Source organism: Vombatus ursinus, unplaced genomic scaffold, assembly GCF_900497805.2.
Source record: "Vombatus ursinus unplaced genomic scaffold, bare-nosed wombat genome assembly UNPS02000580.1, whole genome shotgun sequence".
Taxonomy (NCBI): domain Eukaryota; kingdom Metazoa; phylum Chordata; class Mammalia; order Diprotodontia; family Vombatidae; genus Vombatus; species Vombatus ursinus.
In genome coordinates, this window is record NW_020940358.1 from 23,416,345 (window position 1) to 23,424,201 (window position 7,857).

The 7,857-nt window shown below is 44.9% G+C and overlaps 1 long non-coding RNA gene across 1 annotated transcript; it reads right to left on the reverse strand.

Moving 5' to 3' along the window:
• Positions 1-2,925: 2,925 nt before the first annotated feature.
• Positions 2,926-6,849, reverse strand: LOC114035128. The gene is made up of 3 exons (XR_003568194.1): positions 6,754-6,849; positions 5,202-5,383; positions 2,926-3,058 (listed from the first exon to the last, which is right to left on the reverse strand). It is a non-coding gene; the product is annotated as an uncharacterized LOC114035128 (long non-coding RNA).
• Positions 6,850-7,857: the final 1,008 nt, after the last annotated feature.

Consider the following 7,857-nt stretch of genomic DNA (forward strand, 5'->3'; position numbering starts at 1 on the left):
CCCTGTCTCAGCTTCTCCATCTGTAAAATAGGCATCCCTGCACTTTCTACCTCAGAAGGTCATTGTAGGGGAAGCACTTTGTAAATCTTAATGCATTATTATTTCTCTGTCCTTCAAACCCTAGGCCCAAACTAAAGTGACATTAGAGCCTGTCCTAGAACAGCCTAGTGATAGGGGACTAGAGAAGAAAATAGAACTGGCTGCAAATTAGGAGGAGGCCTGACTTCTGATTCTTTTTGCCATCGAGCTGTGTGAGGTCAATTCACATCACTAGGACTCAGTGTCCCCCTCAGCAAAATGGACAGAATATTACTCTCCTCTGTTTTAAGTTCCAGTAAGAAATAAACAAGATAATTATCTGAGAAACAGATCCTTCCCCCTCTCTGAGCCCTTGGAAAATGAGGGGGTGTGGACAAGATGTTCTCCAAGGTCCTTCTAGCTCTGGAGCCTATGAGCTTATGAAGTCAACTGGCTACGGCCTTCGCTTGGATGACAAGGAGGTGGCCTTGGGAAACACATGATTCAACCTGAGAAATTGGCATTGAGGCAGAGGAACAGAGATAGGGAGAGAGAAGAAGAAGGAGTGGGGACAGTGAAACTAGAAGAGGGGTGTGTGCACACGTGTGTGTTCGTGTGTGTGTGTGTGTGTGTGTGTGTGACAGAGTGGTCTAAGTCTGGACTCTGCGTATGTGTGTGTAAGAGAAAGAGAAAGAGGTGGAAGGAGAAAAGGAAAGAAAAGATGAGAAAGACAGGGAGAGAGCAAAAGAGAAAAAATATGAGAGAAAGGGAGAGAGAATGAGAAAGGAAGGGAGAGAATGAGAGGTCAAGAAACAAAAAGAATGAGAAAAAGAGAGACACAGACAGACAGACGGACTTTGGTATGTCTGTCTATCAGAGGCTTCTGCAGTGTGGTGTGCCAGGGCTACGTATACTACCCAGGTGTGTGTCAGTCGGGTGTGTGTGTATGTCAGAAGCATGTGGCATCACCATGCCCCGTTCATCCAGGCTTGCCACCTCAGAGTAGCCCATGACTATTCCTCCTTCCCCACCCTCCCTAGCCAATCAGGTGCTGAGTCTTACTGATTCTGCCTTCACAATGTTGTCCACATGTATCTCCTCCTTCCTCCAGTGACTTGGTGAGAAGCCTCCTACCTGGTCTCTTTGCTTCCCGTGTTACTTTTCTTCAGTCTATGTTCCACACAACTACCGCAAGAATCTTCCCAAAGCACATGTCTGATCATGTCATATCCCCCCCCCCCCCCCCCAAAAAAAAAAAAACAAAAAACTCAAAACCTTCGATGCCTCCCTAATGCCTCCAGGAGGGTGTTAAGGCCTCCACCATCTGGCTCTCACCTACCATTTCAGCCTTATTTCATACAACAAAATGTTCAAGTTAAACTGACTTTCTAACTGTTCCCCATCTTCCACTTCTGTGCATTCACACTAGGTAAGATGTCCTAAGGCCTGGAAAATAGTCTATCCTCATTTTCCTTTCTCAGAATCTTTGTATTCCTTCAGGACTCAACTCAAATGCTACCTCCTCCAGGAAGCTTTCCCTGATTTCAATCCCTCCTCCCTTTTCAGTTGTTTGTGCCCTTTTCTTCCATTTTCCTTATGCTATGCTTTCTGGAGGTACATGTTGTATCCTTCCAGAAGACTGTAAACTCTTTGAGGACAAGGCCTTTTGCCCCAATCACAAAGAGATTTCAATTTCGAGACAGCCCCAAACCCTAGCACACACCATACCCAGTGCCTTGTACGTAGTAGATACTTAATGTTTGCTGTATTGAATTAAATGTGGTGATGGTTTTGGTGATGGTGGTGATGGTGGGAATGTCTTGAGGTATATTTTTGTGTTAAGTGTCCTGTTGGGGTTGACTGTATCATAGCGGCATAGGGTGTGTGTGTGTATGTGTGTGTGTGTGTGTGTGTGTGTGTGTGCGTGTGTGTGCGTGCTCGCATGCGCGTTCCTTGGGCTGCCTGCGTCACAGTGGGGGGGGGGGGGCGGGGCCTGGCATGTCAAGGCTCTGGGTGTATCAGGGCCATGTGTATTAAGGGTCAGGACTATGTGGGTCAGAGCTGTGGGTGTGAGGCTGTACGTGCGCGCGCAGGCTGGGTATCAGAACGGTGGGTGTGAGGATTGTGTAATAGAGGGCCCAGAAATGGCTCCCCAGCCACAAATGTGGCTGGTCTTCGGGGTGGGCAGTCAGGCAGGCAGGCAGGCAGGCCTGCCGAGAGGCCTGCAGGGAGGGAGGGAGGCACACAGGCGGCTGGAGCTTGATCAGCCCAGGGAGCAGGCTGCCAGTTGCATAAGCAAAGCCTTGGGAAAGTCACATGGGGTGTCGGTCCTCTCCTGCCACCACCCCCAACTCCCTCACCCTTCATAGTGGCAGCTTTTTAAAAGGGCCTTGGCCACCCCACCCCACCCCACCCCACCCCTCTCTGAATAATCTCATCTTTACTCTTCTTTCCAACAGGCCTTGAAGAGCCTTTTTCTCAGGGCCCTTTGAGTGGGAGATGAGGAGGGAGAATGGGTCAGGGCTGTCCTTGTCACAAGGTTGTTGTTGCCCCCTTTGTGGGTCAGTGGCAAAAGGCCCAGAACTCAGGGCCATAAGGAAGGGAGATAAAAGGGTCCTCAGACTAAGGCTATTCCTAGTGGGGCTACATAGCAAGGGAATTTCTCTTCTTACCTAGCCTTACTCATTGAATGGGCGTTGCCTCAGTCAAACTGAGACCTGGGAAAGACTTTAGCTTAAAAAAGCCAAGGTCTCCCACTGCATCCTGGGCCACCTCCAGTCTTCCTGATCTATATCTTGCCACTGGACCCAGATGGCTCCAGAGGAGATAGTGAGGCTGGTGACTTTGCACAGCCCTGCCTCACTTAAATCCAATTCACTTGCATGTTATGGAATCACCTCCCTGGTGTCATGGTCTTCTTCAAGAATGATGGACAAACAACAATGTAACAAGAGGCAAAGGTCACTGAACCTGAAGAGAGAAGACTTGAGTTCAAATGCTTCCTCTGCTGCTCTTCCTTTCTGGGGCTCAGTCGCCTCATCTGTAAAACAACAGAGGTAAGGGCAGCTGGGTGGCACAGTGAATACAGCACTGGCCCTGGAGTCAGGAGGACCTGAGTTCAAATCCAGCTTCAGACACTTGACACTTACTAGCTGTGTGACCCTGGACAAGTCACTTAACACCATTGCCTAGCCAAAAAAAAACCACAATAGAAGTGAATTAGATAACCTTTAAGATTTCTTCAAACTGTAGATCCTGGAATGACATTTTACCTTTCTATAAACTCTCTAAAGTATAAAGAATGCTTTCTTCAAAACAACCATGGAAAATAGGTAGTTGTTATTATCACTCCCATCTACCAGATGAGGAAACTGAGGCTATGATAAGGAAAACAATTTGCCTGGGAGATCACACAGATAGAGTCAACAAGTCAAGTCAACAAGCATTTTATTAAGCATCTACTGTGGACCAGGCACAATGCTAAGCCGAGGTCTACAAAGAAAGGCAAAAACAGGGATCTTGTTCTCAAGGAGCTCAGAACCTAATGGGGAATACCCATGCAGACAACTAAATGAATACAAGATAGAGACAGTATAAACTGGAGATAAACATCAGAGGGAAGGCACCGGTATGAAAGGGGATCAAGAGAGGCTTCTTATAGAAGGTGGGCTTTTAGCTGAGACGCGAAGGAAGCCAGGAGGTGGAAATAAGGAGGGAGAGCGTTCCAGATGTGGGGAACAGCGTGCAGAAATGTAAAGAGCTAGGAAATGGAGTTGAGAAATGGCAATAAGGCCAGTATCACTGGATCAAAGAGGGGAGTGAGGTGTGAAAAGACTGGAAAAGTAGGAAGGGCACAGATTTTGAAAAGCCAAATAGAGAGGCAGGTACAGTGGATAAAGTGCTGGGGCCTGGAGGCACGAGGATGTGAGTTCAAATCCAACCTCAGACACTCACTAGCTGTGTGACCCTGGGCAAGTTACTTAACCCTGGTTGCCTCAAAAGAAAAAAAAAAGCCAATATATTTTATTCTGGAGGGAGCTGGAGTTGAATAGAGGGTAATATGGTCAGACCTGCACTCAGATCTCTTTCTACCACCAGACATGTCTGTCTTTAAAGCTAAGAAGCAGCATTGCATCTTCTCCTGGTAGTTAAGATACAGGGGATGAGGGTGGAAAAATGCAGGGAGATCAGTCCCTATTCACCCAGACGACCCTTTCCCCCTGGTATACCTGTATTCACCAAATTTGCCTATAGCCATATGGACTGGGGAAGAGGCTGGTAAGCCTGCCCTGGCCCTCTGAGCAAAACAAACCTATTTGGTTGAATCTTAGGGTTGAAAGAGACCTCCATTAGTCTGTCTTCCTACCCCAATTCAGCATTTGCCCTAGACAGCTAGATGTTTCTTTTTGATTCTATAAATTGTTTTTTTTGTTTTGTTTGTATTTTTTGGGCAATTGGGGTTAAGTGACTTGCCCAGGGTCACACAGCTAGTAAGTGTCAAGTGTTTGGTCTGAGGCTGGATTTGAACTCAGGTACTCCTGACTTCAGGGCCGATGCTCTATCCACTGCGCCACCTAGCTGCCCCCTACAAATTGTTTTTTAATCATTGTTTATCCTTCCCAATCCCTCTTTTAAGCATTGAATCATAGAATATCCAACCTGGAACGGCCTATAGAATACAGAATGTCAGAGTAGAGAGGGACCTTAGACTATGGAACAGGTAATGTCAGAGACAGAAGGACCGTTAGAACATAAAATATAGGACATTTGAGCAGAGAGGGGCTTATGTAGCCTATATAAGCTTTAGACATTCTTATCCCACCTCTTACATACACTGATAAATCAGTCAGATTCCCAGAGGACTGGCTATAACTTCTGCTCGGCATTCTAAGGATACTCCTAAGGGGTTATAGGGTTTTTCCTGTGATGCTATTGATTCTAACCCCCATTCTAGTGTTGCATTCATGCAATATTAGTCACCAGTTATAGTTAGCAACTCTCTAATATCATTGATCCAATGAGTAACACTCCAATATCATTTAGCCAATTAACACTAATTAGCTTTACAAAGGAAAAAGACAGAGCAGAACAGAAGTTACAAACCATTTCCCCCAACACCCAAAGGCATGCTATCCTCTGGGGACACTGGGCTCAGAGCAGTTTCTATAAAATACTTGCCCTACCAAGTTTACATCTAAATGTAGCAGACACGGCATCTCAGGGTTATATGTTGTGGGCCTTGGGCAAGCAGGTCACTTCTCAGGACTATCCTGCCATGTGGTGTCTGATTCCTGGACTTCTGGCAGCTCACTCCTCTGACCTTTCAAAGCTCACAGAGTTGTAGACATATTCAATAATCAGTCACCTAAGAACAAGAAAGAAAGAATAGTCACCACAGAGATAGAAAAACAGCATGACTTCATGACACCTCCAGGTGAGAGAGGGCTGCTGGCCCCTCCTCCACCCTGAGGCCTATAGAAATTTCTCCTTCTCACACACAGGACCAAAGAGAGGTCAAGTTGCTGCTTCAGCAGCCAATCAAAAAGTCTTTTCTCCTCACGCAGTCAGTGGATAGAAAACCATAACAGAATATGCTTGCATACTTCGAAGTAGACAGCAGGGCCCTCCATTATGCACGGAGGCAGCCTCAGCAAACATTTACATACTTCTGGGATGGGGACCTCATTGTCCCCTTGTTATACTTATAACATAGGCCATAGATGTGAGAAACCTTAGAACAGAGGGAATAGAACTTCAGAGCTGGAAAGGAGCTAGAAATGCTGACTGTCAGAGTTGAGAGGGGCCTTAGAATATATAATATAGAATGTCAGATCTAGGAAAGACTTTAGAATGTATCATATAGAATGTTAGGACTGGGGAGGATTTTAGAATAGAGAGTATCAAAGCTGGGAGGAACCTTAGAACATATAATTTAGATAGAATGTCAGAGTTTGGAGGAACCTTAGGGAACTTCTATCAGACTGAATTCAGTGAGACTCAGTAACATCACCTTGTTTGTTGTTAATCACCTTCCATGTGTCTGGCCTTGAAATTAAAAAACTGGCCCTGGCCTAAAGAAGCTCATAGTCAAGAGGAGGACACAGGCCACACTTGCATGAAATAACACTACCAGATAATGTATCATTAAGTTAATTATCTTCTCTACCTCTTTACCCTTACTCAACTTCTTCTTGCTCCCTACACAACTATACTAAAAAGATGCCAAGAGTGGGACCCATGTCAGCTAAGTACAGAAACCCTAAGCAAAATGATAAGTGCAAGTTTAGATCCTAGACGAATGGCTCTTTCCTTTGCCTGATTTCTTTTAAACTATGCCTGATTTCCTAAAGGTCCTGAGTATCTGATATTAGCCTATTCTCTTCAGTGTCTTCTGAGATGGCAATGACCCCATTCTCCAAACATTGTTCAAGGATTCCTTCCAGTGTCAGACAATTATCCATTTAATGAATTAAGTGCCTTTCAAATTTCCATCCTGTAGGGGAGAGAGACTAGATCCCTGCCCATAGGGAGCTTACAGTCTAGTTGGAGAGGCAAGGCTCACACAGAAAGGAGAACCCTACCAGACAGGGTACATACACCTTGATTCTCCAATGTATTGGTGATCTTATTGAGGTCAGTACTCCCTCCAAAGATGCAAATGGAAACCTATTCTTGCCTTCTTGTCTTATGTAACTACCATCCATGGACAATAAAGCTCACATGGGGTCCCCTTACCTGCTAGGGACCTTCCTGGAGTTGTCTTGATGTTGATTGAGCCAATAGGAGTAGAGCACAAAGGCTGTCCATCTGTCATCCCTCACTCTTTCCGCATGACCAGTCCACCCTCTTTTCCGGTCATACACTTCTCAGATGATGTCTTTTATACCACTTATCTTATGTAATTCTTCATAGGCAATGTGCTACAGACAGTGTGTCATAAGTCTAATGCTTTTTTTTTTTGTTCGTTTTTTGGTTTTGGGTTTTTTTGGCTAGGCAATGGGGTTAAGAGACTTGCCCAGGGTCACACAGCTAGTAAGTGTTAAGTGTGTCTGAGGTCACATTTGAACTCAGGTCCTCCTGAATCCAGGGCTGGTACTTTATCTACTGCACCACCTAGATGCCCCAGTCTAATGTTTTAAAGTGCTAAATTGAGTATGGGCAGTGAAACTGGAAGAGCTCAGAAGAGGGAGCTGTAGGCTGAGCTAGTCAATGAATGCTTCCTGGAGCAGATGGGATTTGGGCTGGGACTTGATGGCCAGGTAACATTGGAATCAGTAGAGAAGAGGACATTCCAAGACGTTCCAAGCAAAACCCTAGAGTCACAAATGAGCCTGGCATATCCATGGACATGTCTTGGAAACACAAATAGAATACACCATCCAGCCTTGTTTTGTTTTCATTAATGGATAAGGATAAGGTTGAAGAAATAGGATAGAACTGGGCTATAAAGAACCTTGAAGGCCAAGCCAAAGAGTTTCAACTTGATTCAGGAAAATAGTAGGGAACCATTGAAAAGATGAAATAATGAAAGTGAAATGAGCAATGCCAAATGAATGTCATACATTGTAACTGAAATTTTGTCCTAAGAACAATTTTGAATGACTAATTCATCTTGAGTATCATAAATACTCAAACCAACTGTAAAGGACCTATGAAGGAAGATGCTATCCACCTGGAGAGAAAGAATTGACAAATAGGAATATGTATAGTATGGTTTTACATATATATGTGTGTGTGTGTGTGTGTGTGTGTGTGTGTGTGTTACATATATATATATATATATCTACACATATATTTGTGTTCAACTATAACCTTCTCTAGGGTGGGGTGGGGAGGGAG